Consider the following 26,303-nt stretch of genomic DNA (forward strand, 5'->3'; position numbering starts at 1 on the left):
ATCCATGATGTATGGTGCACCTTCCACCCCACAACTCTTGATTACACTTTTTATTCACATCCACATAACTCATACTCACGTATTGATTATATATTAACTGACGCATTTACATTATCCCTGGACAAAAGTATTCACATTCACCCAATTACATGGTCAGACCATGCTCCTGTATCCTGCACTGTCAACTGGCCTGAAAAACCAATAGCACCTTTCCAGTGGAAACTGGATGATTTCCTCCTAGATAACCCGATTGTTAGCCAAGAAATAGAAAATTTTTTAACAGAATACTTCCTTCACAATGACAAAACTGACACTTCTGAATTTAACATATGGGAAGCACATAAGTGTGTCCTGAGAGACGAATTTATTAAATACAAAGCCAACTTAACTAAGCAACATAGGCGCAAAATTGAACACCTCTTGGATAAAATATGTGCACTGGAACTAACACATAAGCAGTCACCTAAAAATGACTCGCTACTGGCAGAGTTATAAACCACTAGGACAGAACTTAATGAACATATGCAATATGAATATCAGAAACAAGCGTTCACTCTTCAGCAAAAATTTTATGAACAAGGGAATAAATCAGGCAAACTATTAGCTAGAATAATCTGTAGGAAACAACTCAAATCACACATATATGTAGTTAAAAATAAGGAAGGAACGGAAAAAAAAGATAGTTTGACCATAGTCCTGGATATGCATCACTCTATGACATATCCAGGACTATGCCCCAACCAAACACTAAAGAAAACAAAAGAAACAAAATGACCCATTACCTAGAAGATGTAGATATACCCAGTCTCACAGAGGAACAGTCCCATAAATTAGACTCCCCAATTGAGATTAATGAAATAACAACAGCCATTAAAAACTTACCCACTGGGAAAAGCCCGGGCCCAGAAGGATTCAGCTCTAAATATTACAAAAAAATTCTCCCATAACCTAGCCCCCAGATTACACAAAATATTTAACGCCTTGAAGGAAGAGAAAGGCTTTCCAAACTCCATGTTGGAAGCCCACATCATGGTAATACCAAAACGAGGGAAATCTCCTAATACCCCGCAGAATTTCAGCCCTATCTCCCTCTTAAACACAGACATCAAAATATTAGCAGACAGACTGAACCTATTACTCAACCAAATTATATCTCTGGACCAGGTCGGCTTTATCCCCAACAGAGAGGCTAGGGATAACAACTTGAAGGTCAATCAGCTCATAGCTTACTCTCAAGCCAATCACATCCCACTCTCTCTCATTTCCACTGATGCTGAAAAGGCTTTTGACAGGGTGGACTGGAATTTTCTCAGGGCCGCCCTGTCCAAATTCAATATTGGCCAGCTATTTATAAACAAAATTATGTCTTTATATCCATGTCTAGAATTAAAGGTAACTCTATCTTATCGGGAACCCTTTCACATCAGAAACGGCACTCGCCAGGGGTGCCCATTGTCACCCATTTTATTTGCCCTATCCATAGAAATCCTTGCACACAAAATCCGGGTAAATCCCCAGATAAAAGGTATCCACACAACGCACGCTGAATACAAACTGGCAATACCATCACAGACTTAGAAAATTCATTAACCCCCTGAAGGAAGAGTTCAAGGAATACGGTCATTATTCCAACTTTCATTTAAACCTAAGTAAGTCAGAAATATTAAACATTAACACCCCGGCCCATACCATGGAAGAATGAAAAGAATCCTGCCCCCTTCACATTCAGAGTACACAATTAAAGTACTTAGGCATATACCTGACTTTGGACATACAGACCTCATTCTTGGCAAATTATAAAGCGTTGCAAGCAGACATCATTAGGTATCTGTATTGCTGGAAAAATAAACCTCTATCGTGGATTGGCAGAATTCATGTAATAAAGATGAACATCCTGCCCAGGATTGTTTTACTGGCTATAAATAGCCAACTTTTGAATATTTCGAGAGCTTGAAAAAGACCCTTAGCGGGTTGAAACGGTTGCTCTGTTCCTTTAAGTGTTGTGTCCCTCTAAGGCTTCCGTAGGATCTGACTTTGGCTACCTGCTTGCAAAGGTGATTTTGGATGAATACTTTGTTCCCACTCATCGCCATATTGAAACGAGAGAGGGATCCATTCGCCGCATCACCGACTCCGGTGTAAGTAAAAGTGTTGACCTTTAATTGGAGCCTTTTCTGCCGTTTCATCGGTTCCTTATCTCGTTCCAGCTTGACCTGAAAATCCTATCTCGAGCTTGACAAGATTATTTCTTCTGATGACCAATTGGATTTATCCGACTTCATATTGCCTCAGAAAGATTCTTATGTGATGTTTGCTTTTCTAGTAATAGTTGCAAATTGTATACTACACTTGTAACTGCGCCTGATCAACGCAATTGCCACTTTGTATTTTATAATTTTTATTCTTTTGTCTTTTATATATGTTCACTTCAGATATTGTCATTAAATTTATGCAGAATCTGCACATTTTATAAATTTGTGTCACATTCACTTCATTTGATATAATTATTTGTTGCATTTTATATTTGCACATTAGTTTCACTTAATAAGTTAGTTTATATTCACAACGCTATTTTAAGCTTTTTTAGCACCTATGACACCAGAATTTTTTGGTTTCTTTTAGTGACCAAATTATTCTAATTTATTCACTTTGTTTATATAGAGGTTTGAGAGTCATCTTGTTTTCATAGGTTTAATAGAGTTTCACAGTAACCAATACACCTTTTTAAACACACATATCCAGACCCACACAATGCCTGCTGCAGGTAGAACACAGTCTATCACATTCACCACTATAAATGTCTAATGTCTAATGTATAATACTCACAGACTTGCACAAACAAAACTGCACAATCATACTTCTCCAAGAAACACATTTTTAAAAAGGCAAGGAACCGCACTGGCTTCACCACAAATACCCTACTGCATTTTTTGCCTCAGGTCCTACAAAAAAAGAAACGGAGTAGGCATACTAATTAGAAGGGACATACCTTTCCAAAAGCTGCAACTAGAGCAGGATTCAGAAGGTAGACTGCTGATATTGATGGGACTGTTATATAATAGACCTATCACGTTAGTCAATGCTTATTTCCCTAATCGGGCACAAAAAACATCCTATCTCCCTCTTAAACACAGACATCAAAATATTAGCAGACAGACTGAACCTATTACTCAACCAAATTATATCTCTGGACCAGGTCGGCTTTATCCCCAACAGAGAGGCTAGGGATAACAACTTGAAGGTCAATCAGCTCGTAGCTTACTCTCAAGCCAATCACATCCCACTCTCTCTCATTTCCACTGATGCTGAAAAAGCTTTTGACAGGGTGGACTGGAATTTTCTCAGGGCCGCCCTGTCCAAATTCAATATTGGCCAGCTATTTATAAACAAAATTATGTCTTTATATCCATGTCTAGAATTAAAGTTAACTCTATCTTATCGGGAACCCTTTCACATCAGAAACGGCACTCGCCAGGGGTGCCCATTGTCACCCATTTTATTTGCCCTATCCATAGAAATCCTTGCACACAAAATCCGGGTAAATCCCCAGATAAAAGGTATCCACACAACGCACGCTGAATACAAACTGGCAATACCATCACAGACTTAGAAAATTCATTAACCCCCTGAAGGAAGAGTTCAAGGAATACGGTCATTATTCCAACTTTCATTTAAACCTAAGTAAGTCAGAAATATTAAACATTAACACCCCGGCCCATACCATGGAAGAATGAAAAGAATCCTGCCCCCTTCACATTCAGAGTACACAATTAAAGTACTTAGGCATATACCTGACTTTGGACATACAGACCTCATTCTTGGCAAATTATAAAGCGTTGCAAGCAGACATCATTAGGTATCTGTATTGCTGGAAAAATAAACCTCTATCGTGGATTGGCAGAATTCATGTAATAAAGATGAACATCCTGCCCAGGATCCTATATCTACTACAGACCCTGCCTATCCCCCTACCCAAAAACTTTATCACACAAATGAAAAAAAACATAGAACAGTTCATATGGGGCTCTATCAAAACGAGAATTCCAAGACAGACCCTATACAGGACCAGAGACAGTGGGGGACTTGGCGTGCCAAATCTGGAGAGATATAGACTCACAACAATTATACAAAGACTTACAGACTGGTGCCACAACTCTATTCACAAACAGTGGATACACCTGGATAGGGAGATACTTAAGATTGCTAATGTAGGTTATTTGAGATGGCTTCAACCAGCTGACAGACCAAAGGTGATACAAGACTACCCTCTTCTCTTGGAATTCTTCTCTCAGTGGGACAAGCTGGTTACAACCAGCATCCATATCTCATCCACACCATCACAATTGACTCCATTAGTTAACAACCCTGATATGCCCTTCCTCCCCCCCTTGCCAATATACACCACAATACACCCCCACAATACCAACACACACTTGGAACAATATCACCAAAAATGGAAAACTTGTCTCTAGACCGGAACTTAGTGAAAAAGAGTTATGGTTTCCCTCCTCTTGGAATTCTTACACACAGCTATCTCACTACTTTAGTTCCCACAAACGCAAGTGTAATCTTACTAGACCTCTTACAGTGTATGAATCTTTGTGTGCTTTACCATTCATACCCCGCCACACAATTTCCACCATATATAAGACTTTATCAAGTGCAGGACCAGATGACCTCCCCGCATACTGTCACAAATCACACAGAAATCTGGGCATGACAATAGATAATAAAGAGTGGGAGAAAGCATTTAGACACCACAAAAGAACCTCAGTCTCTGCAAAGATCATTAACTAAAAGTTCTTGGCCAGGTGGTACCTCACTCCGCAGAGGTTGCACAGGATATTTAGACATGCGAGTAACATGTGCTGGCGGAACTGTGGGGAGACCGCTGATCTTCTACACATATGGTGGGCTTGCCCTATACTAGACTCATTTTGGGACCAGGTCATAACACACATGAACAACACGCTCTCATCCCAAATCCCACGGGATCCACGTATCCTACTATTGCTTGGTCTACCAGATCTCAGGGATGAGGCTAAAATGTCTCTAAGTACATAATGATAAGCAGCGCAAAAACATTAATACCACAGAGGTGGAAAACTCAAAAGGTACCCTCCCTGAACATGTGGATAGACCAAGTAAATGTACTATTAGCACTGGAAAGATACCATTTCCTTTGGACGGGAAAGATAGTTACACATGAACTCATGCTTATGAGATGGAATGCTTCCAAGATCACATAATCCGACAGGCAGACTCAATAATGTATAAGAAAAAGAAGCACAGAGGCGCCAACATGGCCTAGTAACGTCACGGCAGTCGGATACAAAACATCAGCAGGATAGGAAATATACTCACAAACGTGGCGCACCCAAATGGTGCTATTGTGGCAGCCTGGAACTTCAAACAGTGGTCCAGCTCACTGGTATCTCCAGTCAGATAAAGATGATCCTTGGCTGGGGCCTATCCTATGATGCCTATAAGGGCAAAAAAGTCACACACATAGCCCAGTAACGTTTGTAACACAAACAAAAGACAGTTTGGAGCACCAAAAAGCGAGTGAAAAACAAAAATTTTTATTTATTTATAACAATAGGGTTACATAACCCCAGGGTAAGAGTGTAAAAACAATATAATGAAAACAGAGATCAAAAAGGCTGACCGGTTTCGGCGTGTGCCTTAATCCTAGCCTGCTTAAAAGTGTTAATAAGATTCACAGCTTAAAAACCCACCTCTGTGTTTCAATTGGGTGTGAGAAATTCACACCTCTCTCTTAGTTAACCAATGTTCAACTTCCCAATTTATCAGACACCTGTGTTACCTACTGACTTCACTACTGTGAATGTTTTAAGAGTCACTAGGTTCCTTCTCACCCACAACTATTTCCTGTTTGAGGGGGAGTTCTTTCTCCAGAGGCGGGGGACGGCTATGGGGGCCAAGTTTGCCCCCTCGTACGCCAACCTATTTATGGGTTGGTGGGAGCTCTCCCATGTCTTTGGGGAGCGGAACCCCTTCAGACAGGAGATAGTGTGGTACAGACGGTTTATAGACGACCTGTTGTTCATCTGGAAGGGATCGAGAGAAGATCTGGAAGAGTTTATCAAGGGTCTCAATCAAAACACGGTAGGGATTAGTTTCACTTCAGAGGTTCAGGAACACACAGTTAACTTTTTAGACATCACACTGAAGGGCCAGACAGGTCAGAAAATTAGGACTGAAACATATCGAAAACCGATTTCAGGCAACTCCCTCTTACATGCAACCAGCTGCCATCCAAAGAAGGTTTTTAAAGGGGTAGCAAGAGGGCAGTTTATCCGCTTAAGAAGAAATTGTACTAGTCAGCGCATATACGAAGAACAAGCGGATGAGCTCACGACTAGGTTGTTAGAAAGAGGTTACCAAAAGTCGATAGTTACTAAGGAAAGGAATTTGGTTAGTAGAATGGACAGGGCCAAATTACTTGAACAATCTAAAAGAAGGCCAAAAAACAACAAAGGGAACAGGAAGCAGCCTAGGAGAGAGTGGGAACAACTTAAAGAGGGTAACAAAATTATGTTCATAACTGAGTACTCACGACAATACCATCAGATATGCCAGATAATCAAAAATAACTATCAACTACTCTCGGCTGATGATGCATTAAAAGATACAGTGGATGAAGGCATACGATTCGCTTACAAAAGGAATCGTACGATTGGCAACTTAATAGCCCCCACTAGACTGAAGCAGGAAGAGACCAGTGGCTCAACCTGGCTGAGACTAAATGGTACATTTAGATGCAATTATCTTTCCTGCAAGGCATGTGAAAGAGTGGTAGTGGGAGATTCTTTTAGGTCTCTAGTTACAGGTGAAACTTTCCAGAAGAGACTGTGCCTAAACTGCCGGTCAAATTTCGTGGTATATCTAATATCATGCACACATTGTGCCCTCCAATATGTAGGTCTAACGACCAGGGAGGCACGAGTTAGAATAAAGGAACATCTGGCTGATATAAGAGCAGGTGAATTAACAACGCCTCTGATCAATCACTTTTCCGTGATACACCAAAAAGATCCAAGGTACTTTTCGTGGACCATCATAGAGAAGGTCCCTGTACAAAATAGAGGACTGGATAGAACACGAAAACTGGGAGAAAGGGAGGCCTTCTGGATTTTTAGGTTGAGAACCAGGTCTCCAGAGGGCCTAAATTCAGAATTCGATTTAATTAATTTTTGGTAGCTGTAGAAATTCCCTTACAATTTTATACCACACAAATAATTTCCAACCAGCACTTAAAACAATTTAAAAAGTTTATAAATATAAACCACATTAATTATAAATGCACACAACAAAAGGTAACCTTATTTAAATATAAATCTCAGTACTTGACATCCAACTAGTTGTAGAACAATGCCCACACGATTGTGAAAAGGTAACAGTGGGCATAAGCTTCTCAGAGTTCCGTTCACATAGCAGATCCATTATAGTTTTCTTAGGGATAGAAATTATCTGCTTAAATTTCATACTACTGCCAACCTCAAGTGCACAAAACCCACCACCCTCCCCCCTCCCCCCCCACAAACTCCGCTTCCACCCCCTCCCCTCCCCTTTAGCGAAACAGATGCACACTAAACAGATGGAGCTTTTTAGCCGCATCGATCAGGGTTAAACATACATTTATTGAGTGAGGGTTCTATGCTTTGAAAGGTTACTTTGGAGAAACCATGTAACTATAGGTCAGGGGTACCGCTAACACACCACCTCCACACATAGTATTAAAGTGGGAGGTGGATTAGTGCTGTGGAAGCGATGGGACATGCAAGCCTATAGGGCGGAACGGGAGGCGAGATTCATACGTCACACATGTAAACAAATACACACGCCAAGGGTGCCGCCAACACACCTCCTCCACACATATTATTAAAGTGGAAGGCGGATTAGTGCTGGGGAAGTGATGGGGCATGCAAGCCTATTGGGTGGAACTGGAGGTGTGATACATACGTCACACATGTAAACAATTACACACGCATCCTCGAACAGTTGCAATCAAATCCCCCTTTCTTGCTATAAAAGTGTGTACACAAAGGGTTGGTGGGCATTATCAGACCCAGGCAGTCTCAGGTCCCACAACTTCAACTTTTCCTTTTTGTATTCTAAAATGCTGTAACGTTCAAGATACGTAAGATATTAGACAGCATTACATACATGGAGATATGTTGGTATAAAAATGGGAAAAGTTAAAAACAAATTTAGCTTATATAAGCTACAGTTCTTATTAAAAGCAACTACAATTTGTTTCAGCAGTAAACTAGATGTGACGATGGGCACTTTTGTGCGGTCTGTGTGTTGGCAAAGGAAAGTTTACAGTTGAAACTTTAAGAGGGCTGCACAGACTTCGCCACACCTAATAACAGTAGTGAAGTCAGTAGGTAACACAGGTGTCTGATAAATTGGGAAGTTGAACATTGGTTAACTAAGAGAGAGGTGTGAATTTCTCACACCCAATTGAAACACAGAGGTGGGTTTTTAAGCTGTGAATCTTATTAACACTTTTAAGCAGGCTAGGATTAAGGCACACGCCGAAACCGGTCAGCCTTTTTGATCTCTGTTTTCATTATATTGTTTTTACACTCTTACCCTGGGGTTATGTAACCCTATTGTTATAAATAAATAAAAATTTTTGTTTTTCACTCGCTTTTTGGTGCTCCAAACTGTCTTTTGTTTGTGAGACTTGAATTGTTTGGCCATTGTGAGCACATTCAGCGAGTTTAAACACCATTCAATTCCCCTATTGCGGAGGTTTAGCAATTCCCAGCTTGGATACTCACCAGCATCACAAGAATATCAACAACACCACTTGGATACAAGAGAAAGATCAACCTAAACAGGACTGTGGTGAGTTTTCTTTGCAATACAATCAAAAGTGATATTACTTGACTGCATTGGAGAGTTTCATATTCATATACACATGACATATTCATTTGAATTTGGCTATAGTCGGGGGAGATTGGGGTGACCCGCTGACATAGCAAGTTTGTGAACTTTTGTTTGCTCTATCAAGCTGCCGGTGCAATTGTGATTTATTGTTATTTTTGCATATGAAATAGCACACTCCGTACACACCCAACCAAGCATTCCCCACTCTTCACTGACAGTAACGTTTGTACACCAGATAAGAAAGGATTCAAGGTTATATTTACAGGAAACAAAGCACCACCAGGTGCAATATCAGCAGTACTGGGACCTCTCAGCCGCCCAGTGGACTGTGGAATCCAATTAGCAGGATGCAGAAAATCACCACTTAGGAAGATAAGACTAGCAGAAAAAAATATATATATACACACACACTCTGCCCCCAACAGGAGCAGAATAAATGTGAAAAAGCAAGTGTATATTTAAAAACTTTTATTTAAAACAGCGACATGTTTCTCAGCCACCACAGGGCTGTTTCCTCAGGCTATGTTAAAATGTTAACAACACTTGCTTTATAAAGACAATAGAACACATGAAACTAAATCTGATAGGATAATTAATTTCTAAAGTGTGAGCATCTGTTGCACAGGTCAGCAGTTGGTAGGCATGGAAACCCCTACATACAAAGCTCTCATATGTAACACAAACCATTTTGAGCAAATCCCAAATAAATATAAATATCTCTGTATCAACCTCCATACCATTGCCAACCTATAATAGACAATAGCAATAACCTTGTGACCCTTCAGATTGATATTAAAAATAGATAATACAAAATATAAAAAATAAAAAAACAGTAATATAACAATCACAATAAAAACATTTGTTATGCACCTCAAAATAAAATAATCACAATATGTACAACAATATAATATACCCACATAAAAAACATATAAGCAAATTACATATATTTTAATAGTCTCTATTCTACATGTAATCACTTGTTATGCCTGACCAAATGTATGTTTTATAACACAATACATCTATATTTTTCATTTAGTATTACAGACCTTACTTAGTGTTATATCTACATTGTAACCTCATTTGAAGTGTGACATTTATTTCTTTACCCTAACGAAAATAACAATAGTAATCTTATTCGTAACTGAAAAGATAATGTGATGATATTTGAACACTTTTCACAATTTTCACAAGTGTATCTGCTCTCATCTCCAGATCGTATCACTTACTTAGGTAGTGTATAAGTATAAAACTCACGGGCTGTGTGTGCACTTTATTCCAGTTATGATTGTTACATTTTGCTGTTGATCGATAAAGTACTAGTGATCTGTCAGTTTGTTTTGATAACAATAGATTGTATGTTAGCGGCAATTCCTAAAGCTTCCGCCCACCCACGTCACCATAGAGGTGATTTCTGTCTGTATCTCGATAGGCTAACAGCCTTCACGTCGAGGGGCGTATTGATTAACGCCCTCGTGAGTCATCTCTCCCAGTGTAGCTTCCATTGGACCTAAGTCTGTGCCAAGCTTCCAGAAACCTCCAATCAAAGAGAAGAGCGGAGCTTAAGGAGAGCGAAATATAGCCACCACCCTCATGCAGATGCTGCGCGGCCCCTAAGATCAAAGTAAAAGCACAGAACCGAGACTATATCCAACATCACTCTGTCTCAATGACTCCATAAGGATGCCCATATGTACGTACATAGCAGCCTACATGCAGCTATCATATCAATGTATGTGTAAAAAAATAATAATAAATATATAATAAATAAGTTATTGCCTTAAGTGCAACCCTATAACAAATAATTATTACTAGTAGATGTGTCAACATAAATATGTAAATAAATTTACTAAGAGGGAATCTCAACCCAATATATAATTAAGCTTTTATATGTTAATCTAAAACACATAAGCCATACCGATTATTCCATTGTAAGACAGTTTAGACCTTTTGGGAAAAAATATATAACAACAATAACTAACTAATGTTAATCCCTAACTGTGATATCACATTACAACCCACCACCCACATACCCCTAATCTAACCCAAACCCCCCTTAAATAAACCTAACACTAAGCCCCTGAAGATCTTCCTACCTTGTCTTCACCATGCCAGGTATCACCGATCGTTCCAGGCTCTGAAATCTTCATCCAAGCCCAAGCGGGGGCTAGACATCCATCATCCGGCTGAAGTCTTTTATCAAGCGACGGCTGAAGAGGTCCAGAAGAGGCTCTTCTTCCGACGACTTCCCGACAAATGACTGTTCCTTTAAGGGACGTCATCCAAGATGGCGTCCCTCGAATTCCGATTGGCTGATAGGATTCTATCAGCCAATCGGAATTAAGGTAGGAAAATTCTGATTGGCTGATGGAATCAGCCAATCAGAATCAAGTTCAATCCGATCAGCCAATAGAATGCGAGCTCAATCTGATTGGCTGATTGGATCAGCCAATCGGATTGAACTTGATTCTGATTGGCTGATTCCATCAGCCAATCAGAATTTTCCTACCTTAATTCCGGTTGGCTGATAGAATCCTATCAGCCAATCGGAATTCGAGGGATGCCATCTTGGATGACGTCCCTTAAAGGAACCGTCATTCATTGGGAAGTCGTCGGTGAAGATGGATGGATCCGCGCTGGAGGTCATGAAGATCAGCCGGTCGTCATCGGATTGAAGAACATAGAAGATGCGGCTTGGAAGAAAATGTTTGCCGGTCCAGATGTCCTCTTCTGCCCGCTTGGATCAAGACTTCAGCCGGAGGATGGACGTCACTCTTCAGCCCCCGCTTGGGCTTGGATAAACACTTCCGAGGCTTGGATCAAGACTTCCGAGGACGGATCGGTGAACCTGGCATGGTGAAGATAAGGTAGGAAGATCTTCAGGGGCTTAGTGTTAGGTTTATTTAAGGGGGGTTTGGGTTAGATTAGGGGTATGTGGGTGGTGGGTTGTAATGTTGGGGGGGTATTGTATGTTTTTTTTACAGGCAAAAGAGCTGAATTCTTTGGGGCATGGCCCGCAAATGGCCCTTTTCAGGGCTGGTAAGGTAAAAGAGCTTTGAACTTTTAAATTTAGAATAGGGTAGGGCATTTTTTTATTTTGGGGGTCTTTGTTATTTTATTAGGGGACTTAGAGTAGGTGTAATTAGTTTAAAATTGTTGTAATATTTTTCTAATGTTTGTAAATATTTTTTATTTTTTGTAACTTAGTTCTTTTTTATTTTTTGTACTTTAGTTAGTTTATTTAATTGTAGTTATTTGTAGGTATTTTATTTAATTTATTTATTGATAGTGTAGTGTTAGGTTTAATTGTAACTTAGGTTAGGATTTATTTTACAGGTAATTTTGTAATTATTTTAACTATTTTAGCTATTAAATAGTTATTAACTATTTAATAGCTATTGTACCTGATTAAAATAAATACAAAGTTGCCTGTAAAATAAATATTAATCCTAAAATAGCTACAATATAATTATAATTTATATTGTAGCTATATTAGGGTTTATTTTACAGGTAAGTATTTAGCTTTAAATAGGAATAATTTATATAATAAGAGTTAATTTATTTAGTTAGATTTAAATTATATTTAACTTAGGGGGGTGTTAGGGTTAGACTTAGCTTTAGGGGTTAAAACATTTATTAGAATAGCGGTGAGCTCCGGTCGCCAGATTAGGGGTTAATGTTTGAAGTTAGGTGTCGACAATGTTAGGGAGGGCAGATTAGGGGTTAATACTATTTCTTATAGGGTTATTGAGGCGGATTAGGAGTTAATAACTTTATTATAGTAGCGGTGCGGTCCGCTCGGCAGATTAGGGGTTAATAAGTGTAGGTAGGTAGCGGCGACGTTGGGGGGGGCAGATTAGTGGGTAATAAATATAATATAGGGGTCGGCGGTATTAGGGGCAGCAGATTAGGGGTACATAGGGATAACTTAGCTGGCGGCGATGTACGGAGCGGCAGATTAGGGGTTAAAAAATTTAATAGAGTGGCTGCGATGTGGGGGGACCTCGGTTTAGGGGTACATAGGTAGTTTATGGGTGTTAGTGTACTTTAGAGCACAGTAGTTAAGAGCTTTATAAACCGGCGTTAGCCCAGAAAGCTCTTAACTACTGACTTTTTTCTGCGGCTGGAGTTTTGCCGTTAGATTTCTAACGCTCACTTCAGCCACGACTCTAAATACCGGCATTAGAAAGATCCCATTGAAAAGATAGGATACACAAATGGCGTAGGGGGATCTGCGGTATGGAAAAGTTGCAGCTGGAAAGTGAGCGTTAGACCCTTTCCTGACTGACTCCAAATACCAGAGGGTGGTAAAAACCAGCGTTAGGAGCCTCTAACGCTGGTTTTGACGGCTACCGCCCAACTCTAAATCTAGCCATAAGTAAGGTCTGTAATACTAAAGGAAAAATATAGATCTATTGTGTTATAAAACATACATTTGGTCAGGCATAACAAGTGATTACATGTAGAATAGAGACAATTAAATTATATGTATTTTGCTATGTGGGTATATTATATTATTGTACATATTGTGATTATTTTATTTTGAGGTGCATAACAAATGTTTTTATTGTGATTGTTATATTACTGTTTTTTTATTTTTTATATCAATCTGAACGGTCACAAGGTTATTGCTATTGTCTATTATGGGTTTGCAATTGTATGGAGGTTGATACAGAGATATTTATATTTATTTGGGATTTGCTCAAAATGGTTTGTGTTACATATGAGAGCTTTGTATGTAGGGGTTTCCATGCCTACCAACTGCTGACCTGTGCAACAGGTGCTCACACTTTAGAAATTAATTATCCTATCAGATTTAGTTTCATGTGTTCTATTGTCTTTATAAAGCAAGTGTTGTTAACATTTTAACATAGCCTGAGGAAACAGCCCTGTGGTGGCTGAGAAACATGTCGCTGTTTTAAATAAAAGTTTTTAAATATACACTTGCTTTTTTCACATTTATTCTGCTTCTGTTGGGGGCAGTGTGTGTGTGTGTATATATATATATTTTTTTCTGCTAGTCTTATCTTCCTAAGTGGTGATTTTCTGCATCCTGCTAATTGGATTCCACAGTCCACTGGGCGGCTGAGAGGTCCCAGTATTGCTGATATTGCACCTGGTGGTGCTTTGTTTCCTGTAAGTATAACTTTGAATCCTTTCTTATCTGGTGTACAAACGTTACTGGGCTATGTGTGTGCCTTTTTTGCCCTTATAGGCATCATAGGATAGGCCCCCGCCAAGGATCATCTTTATCTGGCTGGAGATACCAGTGAGCTGGACCACTGTTTGAAGTTCCAGGCTGCCACAATAGCACCATTTGGGTGCGCCACGTTTATGAGTATATTTCCTATCCTGCTGATGTTTTGTATCAGACTGCCGTGACGTTACTAGGCCATGTTGGCGTCTCTGTGCTTCTTTTTCTTATAGATCACGCTACACCAGGATGACCGTCCTATGACAGAGAGCTGCCTTCTATCTTTTGGATCATTCTTTGTGCGGACATTTTGTTATTTGAATATACCAATATCATCTGGGTCCACTTGTGAGCATATCATCTCTAATAATCTGATATAAGTGTGCTAGGTTTATTGTATATTCTCTTAATTATCTGTATAATTCTACTTACCTGTTTGCTGCATATTGTTAGCGCCCCCTAGGAGTGTGGTGTATATTTTGTATGCACCACCCTCCTTATATCTTTTGCAGACTCAATAATGTAGCAACTTGTAACACAAAACTTTACTGAACTCCTACCTCAAGCCTAACCCACTCCCCACATTGCCTGTGCACTCCCCCCAGTCCCCCCTCCTCCTCCCGCCCTTGCCCGACAATTTCAACGAAATGTCAAACTGGGTAAGGAAGTATATTGGTGTCTTAACAGTAAACTCTATGTTTGATGGATCTTGTGTAACCCCAGCCACCCAGATCCTCATCTTCTCTGATGTTGAATTTTCACATACTTACCTTTGCATTTAAAGACTTTAAAGTGTTGGTCAGCCACCTACCTTAGCCCACATTGCCATAGAATACAGAATCCTCCAGCAGGAACAATCGTTAAGGAACTTTTGAGGCATGCCTTCCGCCCCATCAGGGGCCATGGACTTTATCACTCTCAAGGCGTAGGGTGGCTGGCAGACTGAACTTATATCTTATAGGATAATAACCCTACCTTCCAATGTTTTAAGTACAACAGTATAGAGTACTTTCTCTTATTTTTTCTTATTCTGTATTGTATTTATTATCTCAATAAAAGAAATTAAAAAAAATAAAATAATAATAATAATTTCAAGGGGAAGAATTCAATATCACATATCACTGTTGTGCGTCTATAGATACGCTGTTTGAACATGTAATTTGGATACAAACCTGGAAAATCATCGGAATCACAAGGGACATCAAGACCTTCTACTATTTCGTTCCCCAATCGAGACAATATACAACGTTCATAGTTGAGAAGATCGGATTCCATTGCTGGGCCACCGCCTGTCACCCTAGCTGCTTTTTTTTCTTTGGCATATTTGGACTTTGTAATCCTTTTAATGTCAGAGAAACGCTTTTTGCAACTATCGACATTTTTTGGAAAACGTGATACTGCTGAAACAGTACGACTAAACTTCTTTTGGCTATGTGTGGTAAGTTAACCCTCTGCTTATGGCCTAGAAGAACATCATAATGCTCTAGTACCCTCTCTACTAGAACTTCATTTTGTTCTAAAGTAAATTGGACATTACGTCCACTTTTGGTTCTTCCAGCTTCACTAGCTGCCATCTTGTCGCAATAAAGAATATCAGAAAAATTAAGTATTAGGCGTATGGTAACATTCGCACCATAATGATGTATTACATTCATTTTAATATCACATGTAACTAACGTACGCTTAGTTATTTGCTTGATCATATTGAATGCTTCATAAATTGGAACAATTGGGGAATGAAATTTATCATAAATACGATGATATTCGCTTTGTATATGACGTGAACAATTACGGATTAAAATTTGATAAATATACACTAATCAAGTTAATATGGAGGGTGCAAATAATGGCGTTAAAATTGGCGCTCGTAATTGCGTGATAATTCACATTGTAATACATTTTGCCCACAGTGTCATGTTGGCACTGAAAGATAAACAAGTGGACCCATGAAATGTAACGGTTGTCTACATAGAGTGATCAGGCCTAAGGTTTATGGAATAAACCATTTACAGATTGACATAAAATAACAATTATATGACCTAACATGTTCAACGATGTAATAGTAGACGGGGGCAAAATCCAGGAGCAGGACATCTATATCAAAACATTCTTGTTGTACTTGTAAAGCCAGAGAAAGTATAAGAGATACAAAAGGATGTGAGAAACAGGGTGCAAAAACAAACACATCCTTTGTTGCAGTCTGAGTAAGGACCACCAATGAAATTTGATGTATTTGCAAAATGATTTCACTAAACAGAAACCTAGAGGAGATATGTACAAAGATTGAGAAAACAGATATATTTAATGGGAGGTTTGGAGTTGGCAGGAAAAAAAACTGTGTTCTGCTAAGGAATCTGTAAATATATATACTGTAAATTTCTCCTGGGAATTTAGTCGGTTAAGTGCATGTCTTTTAAGATGCAAACCTTCCAGACATGAGACCCAAAATAAAATGTATTTTTTTTTCCAGTTTACTTCTATTATAAAATGTGCATAATTATCTAGGTATCCATCCTTTGTTGAAGGAGCATTGATGCACTACTGGGAGACAGCTAGTGGCATATCCTTACAGATACCAATTAGAATCTAGCTCATAGTAGTGCATTGCTTCAATGCCTAGGCATGTTTTTCAGCAAAAGATTCCAAGAGAAAAATGCAAAGTAGATAATAGGAGTCTATTGAAAAGTTGTTTAAAAATGACATACTCTGTATATCTGTCTTAAACTGGCCATAGCAAAGATGAACAACACCCAAGAGGCATGTGTCCACGGACTATGAAACAATGCAATTCCATACATTGCCCTAAAGGAATATTTCCTTTAAAATGCTACCAACCAACTCAACCCCACGACTATGGGCTAGATTATAAGTGGAGTGCTATTTAGTGCTCCTGCTACAGCGTTAACTTTGCTAGATGGAGGCTTTTTGTGTGTGTCGGGTGGCGATCATGTTTAAAGTTCAAAGTAAAATGTTTGTATGCAAGTGTTAACCCAACACACATAAAATAAATATATATAAGAACCATGTTATCTTCTTCTCACATAGATTCCAATGAAGGACAAAAACTGCAAAAAAAAAAAAAACGCCCCAAAAACACCCACACTCGCACTCTAACCCAACCGTATATATATTCAAAAGTGCTAAACATGACATTAAATACTAATATTTCACATTTCAATGTTCTTCACATTTCTGTATATATCTATCTATACATGTATATATACATGTATATCTATTCCTATAGATATATAGGTATAGATATCTATTTTACATGAACAGTATATATATATATATATATATATATAATGCATGAACAGTATTATATATATATATATATATATATATATATATATATATATATATATGTTACGGGTAAACCTTACATTACCCAAGCGGCTGTTGGTAAAGCAATACAATGTAAATCCCCCATCAACACTATTTTGGTCTGAGGACGGGGGAGACCCCGAAAACGTTTACTAATAAACGGCTTAACTAACGGAGAGTGCCTTCTTTGGTTTGTTGATATTGAGTGTTTGGAAGCGCACCCCGGCAGCTGTATGAGAAAAGTGTGCTGGTTCCCTGCTTGTGCCTATATAAATATATATATATATATATATGTTACGGGTAAACCTTACATTACCAAAGCGGCTGTGGGTAAAGCAATACAATGTAAATCCCCCATCAACACTATTTTTTTTATATCTGAGGTTCAAGGAATACGCCCTGACGATCCTCTGGCATCCACCCCAAGCAAACCTTTGCTTTGTTTACCTTGAACCCCCCAGGCGGAGGCAAAAAAGATAGTGAAGATGTGTGAATTACAGTGCATCGTATATATGTTTGATGCAGTTACTCAATCCACTCTGAAAAGGTTTTATCATGTTACATCAGACTTTACCCACAGCCGCTTGGGTAATGTCAGGGTTACCCGGGTAATGATAGGATTACCCAATTTCTTACTTTAACTGCAATATATACATATATATATATATATATATATATATATATATATATATATATATATATATATATATATATATATATATATATATACATACATACATACAGTATATACAGGGAGTGCAGAATTATTAGGCAAATGAGTATTTTGACCACATCATCCTCTTTATGCATGTTGTCTTACTCCAAGCTGTATAGGCTCGAAAGCCTACTACCAATTAAGCTTATTAGGTGATGTGCATCTCTGTAATGAGAAGGGGTGTGGTCTAATGACATCAACACCCTATATCAGGTGTGCATAATTATTAGGCAACTTCCTTTCCTTTGGCAAAATGGGTCAAAAGAAGGACTTGACAGGCTCAGAAAAGTCAAAAATAGTGAGATATCTTGCAGAGGGATGCAGCACTCTTAAAATTGCAAAGCTTCAGAAGCGTGATCATCGAACAATCAAGCGTTTCATTCAAAATAGTCAACAGGGTCGCAAGAAGCGTGTGGAAAAACCAAGGCACAAAATAACTGCCCATGAACTGAGAAAAGTCAAGCGTGCAGCTGCCAAGATGCCACTTGCCACCAGTTTGGCCATATTTCAGAGCCGTAACATCACTGGAGTGCCCAAAAGCACAAGGTGTGCAATACTCAGAGACATGGCCAAGGTAAGAAAGGCTGAAAGACGACCACCACTGAACAAGACACACAAGCTGAAACGTCAAGACTGGGCCAAGAAATATCTCCAGACTGATTTTTCTAAGGTTTTATGGACTGATGAAATGAGAGTGAGTCTTGATGGGCCAGATGGATGGGCCCGTGGCTGGATTGGTAAAGGGCAGAGAGCTCCAGTCTGACTCAGATGCCAGCAAGGTGGAGGTGGAGTACTGGTTTGGGCTGGTATCATCAAAGATGAGCTTGTGGGGCCTTTTCGGGTTGAGGATGGAGTCAAGCTCAACTCCCAGTCCTGCTGCCAGTTTCTGGAAGACACCTTCTTCAAGCAGTGGTACAGGAAGAAGTCTGCATCCTTCAAGAAAAACATGATTTTCATGCAGGACAATGCTCCATCACACGCGTCCAAGTACTCCACAGCGTGGCTGGCAAGAAAGGGTATAAAAGAAGAAAATCTAATGACATGGCCTCCTTGTTCACCTGATCTGAACCCCATTGAGAACCTGTGGTCCATCATCAAATGTGAGATTTACAAGGAGGGAAAACAGTACACCTCTCTGAACCTCTCTGAACAGTGTCTGGGAGGCTGTGGTTGCTGCTGCACGCAATCTTGATGGTGAACAGATCAAAACACTGACATAATCCATGGATGGCAGGCTTTGAGTGTCCTTGCAAAGAAAGGTGGCTATATTGGTCACTGATTTGTTTTTGTTTTGTTTTTGAATTTCAGAAATGTATATTTGTGAATGTTGAGATGTTATATTGGTTTCACTGGTAAAAATAAATAATTGAAATGGGAATATATTTGTTTTTTGTTAAGTTGCCTAATAATTATGAACAGTAATAGTCACCTGCACACACAGATATCCCCCTAAAATAGCTATAACTAAAAACAAACTAAAAACTACTTCCAAAACTATTCAGCTTTAATATTAATGAGTTTTTTGGGTTCATTGAGAACATGGTTGTTGTTCAATAATAAAATTAATCCTCAAAAATACAACTTGCCTAATGATTCTGCACTCCCTGTATATATATATATATATATATATATATATATATATATATATATATATATATATATATATATATATATATATATAAAGTATATTATTTGCTATGTGATGAAAGAAGAATGTAAAATATGCATTTTGTGTATTGGGTTTTACAATTTTAATTTTAACATTCATTTCATTCCTTACGTAACTTCAAAGGTTAAAAGTCTTCCTCTCCCTCCTCCACGCAGGAGCAGTCCAAGTCCACTTGGAGACACAATCAGATTTGGAATAAGGGGAAGCAATAAAAAAGCCCTCATCTGAGACTAAGTCAGCATGAAGGGTCTGCCCCTGGTCTGGGATTGGATGAAGTGGGGGGCAGACTTTCCTTGTTTCGTCAAGCATGGATACGAGATGTCCTAGATCCTTGGGCTGTGGACATAGTATCTCAGGGTTACAAAATAGAATTTAAATCTCATCCTCCCAGGGGCAGATTTCTCCTTTCAAGGTTATCTGCGGATAAGGTAAAAAGAGAGGCATTCTTAAGCTGCGTTCAGAACCTTTCCTCCCTGGGAGTGATTGTTCCAGTTCCAGTGAAGGAACAGGGTCTAGGATTCTATTCAAATTTTTTTGTGGTTCCCAAAAAAGAGGGAACTTTCCGACCCATTTTAGACCTAAAGTGTCTCAACAAGTTTCTCAGGGTACTGTCCTTCAAAATGGAAACCATTACTTCTATTCTTCCTTTGATCCAAGAGGGTCAGTTCATGATGACCATAGACCTGAAGGACACATATCTTCATGTTCCCATCCACAGGGAACATCACCAGTTCCTGAGTTTCTCTTTTCTAGACAAGCACTTTCAGTTTGTTGCTCTTCCATTTGGCCTTGCCACAGCTCCCAGAATTTTTTCAAAGGTTCTGGGGGCTCTTTTGGCAGTTGTCAGGTCTCAGGGAATTGCGGTGGCGCCTTACCTGGATGACATATTGGTTCAGGCGCCATCTTTTCAACAAGCAAACTCTTTTCTACTTTTCCACGAATAGAAACTGAATCTGGAGAAGAGTTCCCTTGTTCCAGCTTCACGGGTGTGTTTCTTAGGGACTATCATAGATTCCCTATTTATGAAGATTTTTTTGACGGAGGTCAGAAAATCCAAACTTCTCTCTTCTTGCCTCTCGCTACAGTCTACTGTTTGGCCATCAGTGACTTAATGGATGGAGGTAATTGGCCTGATGGTCGCTTCCATGGACATCATTCCCTTTGCTTTATTCCATTTGAGAGCTCTGCAGTTATGCATGCTCAGACAATGGAACAAAGACCATTCAGATCTTTCTCAGAGGATAGATCTGGACCAGTTGACAAGAGACTCTCTTTCGTGGTGGATTTCTCAGGATCAGCTTTCAAAGGAAGCACATGCTTCCGGAGACCCTCCTGGGTGATTTTGACCACGGAAGCCAGCCTGCTAGGCTGGGGAGCAGTCTGGGACTCGTTAAAGGCTCAGGGCCTATGAACTCGGGAGGAGTCTTCTCTCCCCATAAACATCTGGGAGTTGAGAGCAATCTTCAATGCCTTGATGGCTTGGCCTCAATTATCCTAAGCCCAGTTTATCAGGTTCCAGTTGGACAACATCACCTCAGTGGCTTACATCAACCACCAGGGAGGAACTCGGAGTTCCTTAGCAATGAAGGGGGTAGCTCGGTTTATTCTGTACGTGGAAGCTCACGATTGTCTACTATCTGCCATCCACTTTCCAGAAGTGGACAACTGGGAGGCGGATTTTCTGAGCAGCCAGACTTTTCATCCTGGTGTGTGGGCTCTCCATCAGGAGGTTTTCTCCAGCTTAACCCTCAAATGGGGAGGGTGGAATTGGATCTAATGGCGTCTCGTCAGAACGCCAAGCTTCCAAGGTATGGTTCAAGGTCAAGCGATCCTCAGGCCACCTCGATAGATGCACCCTGATACCAGGCTTCAGGCTCGCAAGCCTGTTACTCGTAAAATTTACCATAGGGTATGGCGTAAATACCTTTATTGATGTGAATCGAAGGGCTACTCTTGGAGTTGGGTCAGGATTCCTAGAATTTTCTCTTTTCTCCTCGATGGTCTGGAGAAAGGGTTGTCAGTCAGTTCTCTTAAAGGTCAGATTTCTGCTTTATTTATTCTTTTACATAAGGGTCTGGCAGATGTGCCAGATGTTCAATCTGTTTGTCAGGCCCTGGTCGGAATCAGGCCTGTGTTTAAACCTGTTGCTCCTCCTTGGAGCCTTAACTTAGTTCTTAGAGTTTTGCAGCAGGCTCCGTTTGAGTCAATACATTCCATAGATATTAAGCTGTTATCTAGGAATGTTTTGTTTCTTATCACTATTTCTTCTGCTCAGAGAATTTCCGAACTCTCGGCTTTGCAGTGCGATTCGACTTACCTTATTTTTCATGCGGATAAAGCGGTCCTTCGTACTAAATTGGGGTTTCTCCCTAAGGTAGTTTTGGATAGAAATATTAATCAGTAAATTGTTGTTCCTTCTCTCTGTCCTAATCCTTCTTCTCATAAGGAATGTCTGTTGCATAACTTGGATGTTGTGCATGCTCTGTTTGCCCTGTTTGTTTGTTTCTCTGGGAAGTGTAAGAGTCAGAAGGCCACTTCTACTTCTCTTTCCCTCTGGTTGAGAAGTATGATTCGATTTGCTTATGAGACTGCTGGTCAGCAGCCTCCTGAGAAAATTACAGCTCATTTCACTAGGGCTGTCTCCTCTTCTTGGGCTTTCAAAAATGAAGCCTCTGTGGAACAAATTTACAAGGCAACAACATGGTCCTCTCTGCATACTTTTTCCAAATTTTCCAAATTTGATACTTTTGCCTCGGCTAAGGCCTCTTTTGGGAGAAAGGTTCTTCAATCAGTGGTGCCTTCTGTTTAGGTCTACCTGTCTTGTTCTCCCTCCCTGTTCATTCCGTGTCCTCTAGCTTGGGTATTGGTTCCCACTAGTAATTGGAATGACGTCATGGACTCTCCATGTCTTAGGAAAGAAAATAAAATTTAGGCTTACCTGATAAATTTATTTATTTTCGGACATGGAGAGTCCACGACCCCACACTTAGAGGTACAGTCTAGTAAAAAAAAAAAAAATTTCATTATTCAGATAGGACATGTAATTTAAATCAACTTTCCAATTTACTTTTATCATCAAATTTGCATTTTTCTTTTGGTATTCTTAGTTTAAACTAAACCTAGGTAGGCTCATATGCTAATTTCTAAGCTCTTGAGGGCTGCCTCTTATCACATGCTTTTTAAATTTATTTTCAACACAAAGAGACTGAAAGTACACGTGGGTCATATAAATAACACTGTGTTCAGGCACAGAAAGTTATTTAAGATTTAGCACAACACAATGCTAACTGCTAGACAATAGATAATAAACAGTCACAGTCATGTGATCAGGGGGTTGGAAGAAGGTTCTTAGACACTAACGGCTAGATTTAGAGTTTTGTCGGTAACGACCCGCGTATCTAACGCTGGCTTTTTTTCCCCCGCACCTTTTAAATACTGCTGGTATTGAGAGTTCACAGAAGGGCTGCGTTAGGCTCCAAAAAGGGAGCGTATAGCATATTTACCGCCACTGCAACTCTCAATACCAGCGGTGCTTACGGACGCGGCCAGCTTCAAAAACGTGCTTGTACACGATTCCCCCATAGAAAACAATGGGGCATTTTGAGCTGAAAAAAAACCAAACACCTGCAAAAAAGCAGCGTTCAGCTCCTAACGCAGCCCCATTGTTTCCTATTGGGAAACACTTCCTATGTCTGCACCTAACACCCTAACATGTACCCCGAGTCTAAACACCCCTAACCTTACACGTATTAACCCCTAATCTGCTGCCCCGCTATCGCTGACACCTGCATATTTTTTTAACCCCTAATCTGCCGCTCCGTACACCGCCGCAACCTACGTTATCCCTATGAACCCCTAATCTGCTGCCCCTAACACCGCTGACCCCTATATTATATTTATTAACCCCTAATCTGCCGCCCCCAACGTCGCCTCCACCTACCTACAATTATTAACCCCTAATCTGCCGACCGGACCTCACCGCTACTATAATAAATGTATTAACCCCTAATCCGCCTCACTCCCGCCTCAATAACCCTATAATAAATAGTATTAACCCCTAATCTGCCCTCCCTAACATCGCCGACACCTAACTTAAAATTATATTTAATTTAGGTGGGTGTTAGGGTTAAGGTTAAACTTAGCTTTAGGGGTTAATAAATTTATTAGAGTAGCGGTGAAGTCCGGTCGGCAGATTAGGGGTTAATACTTGAAGTTAGGTGTCGGCGATGTTAGGGAGGGCATATTAGGGGTTAATACTATTTATTATAGGGTTATTGAGGCGGGAGTGAGGCAGATTAGGGGTTAATACAGTTATTATAGTAGCGGTGAGGTCCGGTCGGCAGATTAGTGGTTAATAATTGTAGGTAGGTGGAGGCGACGTTGGGGGGGCAGATTAGGGGTTAATAAATATAATATAGGGGTCGGCGGTGTTAGGGGCAGCAGATTAGGGGTTCATAGGGATAACGTAGGTGGCGGCGGTGTGCGGTCGGCAGATTAGGGGTTAAAAAATTTTAATAGAGTGGCGGCGATGTGGGGGGACCTCAGTTTAGGGGTACATAGGTAGTTTATGGGTGTTAGTGTACTTTAGAGCACAGTAGTTAATGAGCTTTATGAACCGGCGTTAGCCCAGAAAGCTCTTAACTCCTGACTTTTTTCTGCGGCTGGAGTTTTGTCGGTAGATTTCTAACGCTCACTTCAGCCACGACTCTAAATATCAGCGTTAGAAAGATCCCATTGGAAAGATATGATACGCAAATGGCGTAGGGGGATCTGTGGTATGGAAAAGTTGCGGCTGCAAAGTGAGCGTTAGACCCTTACCTACAAGACTCTAAATACCAGCGGTAGCCCAAAACCAGCGTTAGGAGCCTCTAACGCTGGTTTTGACGGCTAACGCCAAACTCTAAATCTAGCCGAAAGTAATCACAGAGGTAAAAAGTATATTAAAATATCTGTGTTGGTTATGCAAAACTGGGCAAGGGGTAATAAAGGGTTTATCTATAATAAAAATTCTATTGTAGACTGTCCCTTTAAGATTAGGCAGTATTTTTTTACTAAACCTCAGGAACCTTTAAACCTTTCTGTTATCTTCTTTTTCCATTTCTCTTCTGCTGAATGACTTGGGGTTATGGGTAAGGGAAGTGACACTTAACAGCTTTGCTTGGGTGCTCTTTGACTCTCCTGCTGGCCAGGAGTGAATATCCCACTAGTAATTGGAATGACGTTGTGGACTCTCCATGTCCGGAAAGAAAGAAATTTATCAGGTAAGCATACATTTTATGTTCTGTGTGTGTGTCTGGTTTTTGTTCTTTATGTCTGTTGTAAAGCTATATTTATTTAATTTTAAAGAAACTGCTGTATTGTTTATAATAGGATAACAATGTATTTGCAATCTCATAGAATAAAGTTGTTTTATTACTGTAAAGCGAAATAAATATGACCACCTTTCTTACACTTAATACATCTGAATAACAGAAATAATTATTATTTTTAAAATAAAAAACAATTTTTCACATATTTCAAAGTGTTTTAAGCATATAACATATTAAGAAAGGAAGTTTGAGAATATCTATACGAGTTGAATTTGACTAAAGAGTTAGAAAACTAACCATCCTTAAAGGGATTATATTTATTAACCCCTAATCTGCCCCCCACAACGTCGCCTCCACCTGCCTACACTTATTAACCCCTAATCTGCCGAGCGGACCTGAGCGCTACTATAATAAAGTTATTAACCCCTAATCCGCCTCACTAACCCTATCATAAATAGTATTAACCCCTAATCTGCCCTCCCTAACATCGCCGACACCTAACTTCAATTATTAACCCCTAATCTGCCGACCGGAGCTCACCGCTATTCAAATAAATGGATTAACCCCTAAAGCTAAGTCTAACCCTAATACTAACACCCCCCTAAGTTAAATATAATTTAAATCTAACGAAATAAATTAACTCTTATTAAATAAATTATTCCTATTTAAAGATAAATACTTACCTGTAAAATAAATCCTAATATAGCTACAATATAAATTATATTTATATTATAGCTATTTTAGGATTTATATTTATTTTACAGGTAACTTTGTATTTATTTTAACCAGGTACAATAGCTATTAAATAGTTAAGAACTATTTAATAGCTAAAATAGTTAAAATAATTACAAATTTACCTGTAAAAGAAATCCTAACCTAAGTTACAAATAAACCTAACACTAGACTATCAATAAATTAATTAAATACAATTGCTACAAATAAATACAATTAAATAAACTAGCTAAAGTACAAAAAAAAAAAAACTAAGTTACAAAAAATAAAAAAATATTTACAAACATAAGAAAAATATTACAACAATTTTAAACTAATTACACCTACTCTAAGCCCCCTAATAAAATAACAAAGACCCCCCAAAATAAAAAAATGCCCTACCCTATTCTAAATTACTACAGTTCAAAGCTCTTTTACCTTACCAGCCCTGAACAGGGCCCT

The sequence above is a fragment of the Bombina bombina genome, chromosome 4 (genome assembly GCF_027579735.1).
Source record: "Bombina bombina isolate aBomBom1 chromosome 4, aBomBom1.pri, whole genome shotgun sequence".
Lineage (NCBI taxonomy): Eukaryota > Metazoa > Chordata > Amphibia > Anura > Bombinatoridae > Bombina > Bombina bombina.